We start from the raw sequence: 1,959 nt of genomic DNA, 5'->3' as shown, positions 1-1,959 counted from the left end.
ACAGATTAAATCATACTGCATTCTTGATTCTCTGGAGTACTTCTCAAATAATAGAATTGTCTGCAATAATAATGAGTATTTATATTTCCTACGATCTACACTGAAATGAAAATAGCCAGATAACTATTGACACTTTCATTTCATATAGTTTATCATTAGCAGTATATTTTGTTATTGCATCATTGTTGAGTGGAGTATAGACTTTGAAATACGGAACTCTATTTTATGCTTCAGCACTAAACTTTCCGCAAGGTCAAAATGGATTTATTACTGGTATGAGACATCTCAACTTCTATAGATCATTAAATGAAGAAAAATAGCTTTTGTAAACAACACACAAATGTTATAGTGGGATTCTGGGTAATTTCTGGCACATTTTTTCAGTATTGATTGAGTTTCATTTTTAAAAGAGTAGAATTTTATTCAGCAATAGTTAATACATATCCAGACCCAACCATCATCATTCACAATCCAAGTTCTAAGTGATTATATGAAATCATATATCTTTTAACTAAGAAGTTAAAAGATAATTAAGAAACTTTGTATCGATTCTGAGCACTTCTACCAAGAAAGGGAATTACACAGTGCATTTTCTCATAAAACAAATCTTGCTCACAAAATAGTTAAAATAGTGGCAAATCAAAGTCTGTCATTTTGACATTTAGTTCATGGATTCTATATTGTTATTTTAATGTAAATCTACAGCAGAGTCAGTACTGATACATATACCATGCCCCAGTCTGCACATAGGGCTAGATTTTATTATTCCATAGTCTCATCAAGGGGATGGACAATGGCTGTCAAAGCTGCCACTAAAACTGCCCTATGAAGCAGTCACCTAAACCTCCAGAATCTTCCAAGAAGCAAGGAAAACTTCCTATTGTGAGAATCAATGAGGATTTTGCCTCTAGTACTAGTAATACCTTATCATTGTATCAAGAGTAGTAGGTTGTTGTTGTTATGTGCCATTGAGTTGTCTCTGACTCATAGTGACTTTATATACAACAGAACAAAACACTGTGCCCGGTTCTGTGCCAGCCTCATGAACCCTACTATACCTGAGCCCATCACTGCTGCCACCATGTCAATCCTTCTTGTTCAGGGCCTTCCCCTTTTTCGTTTACCCTCAACTTTACCAAGCATGACATCCTTCTCCAGATAATGATCCCATCTGACCACAGGACCCAAGTAGGTTAGATGAAGTCTGGTCATTCTCGGTTTCAAGAAGCATTCTGGCTGCACTTCTTCCAGGACAGATTCGTTAGTTCGTTTGACATTCTTCTTCAACATCACAACTCAAAAGCATCAACTCTTTTCGGTCTTCCTTATTCGTGGTCCAGCTCTCACATGCATATGAGGCAATGCACATCTTAGTCTTCAGGGAGGTATCTTTGCTCTTCAGCATTTGAAAGAGGTCTTTTGCAACTGATTTGCCCAATGCAATATGTCTTTTGACATCTTGACTGCTGCTTCCATTGGTGTTGATTGTAGAACCAAGTAATATGAAGTCTTGGACAACTTCAATCTCTTTTCCATCTATTGTGATGCTGCTTGTTGGTTCAGTTGTGAGGATTTTTGTTTTCTTTATGTGGTGTTTTGCAGACTCTACATTATTCTTTAGTGCTGCATAACATTCCATTGTGTGTATGTACCATAGCTTGGTCATCCACTCTTGCATTTATGGACTTGTAGGTTGTTTCCATATTTTGCTATTGTAAATAATGCTGCGATGAACATGGGTGTGGATATATCTCTTCCTGTGATCCATACTGCAGACCACAGTCTTTAATATTTATCAGTGAGGGCTCCAAGTCATCCTCACTTTCAGCAAGCAAAGTTGTATCATCTGCATATCACAGGTTGTTAATGAGTCTTCCTCCAATCCTGATGCCACATTCTTCTCCATATAATCCAGCTTCTTGGATTATTTGATCAGCATACAGATTGAATAAGTATGGT

The sequence above is a fragment of the Orycteropus afer genome, unplaced genomic scaffold, assembly GCF_000298275.1.
Source record: "Orycteropus afer afer isolate SDZICR_OR568_19922 unplaced genomic scaffold, OryAfe1.0 scaffold00021, whole genome shotgun sequence".
In the NCBI taxonomy this organism is placed as follows: Eukaryota; Metazoa; Chordata; class Mammalia; order Tubulidentata; family Orycteropodidae; genus Orycteropus; species Orycteropus afer.
This window is presented reverse-complemented; position numbering follows the sequence as displayed.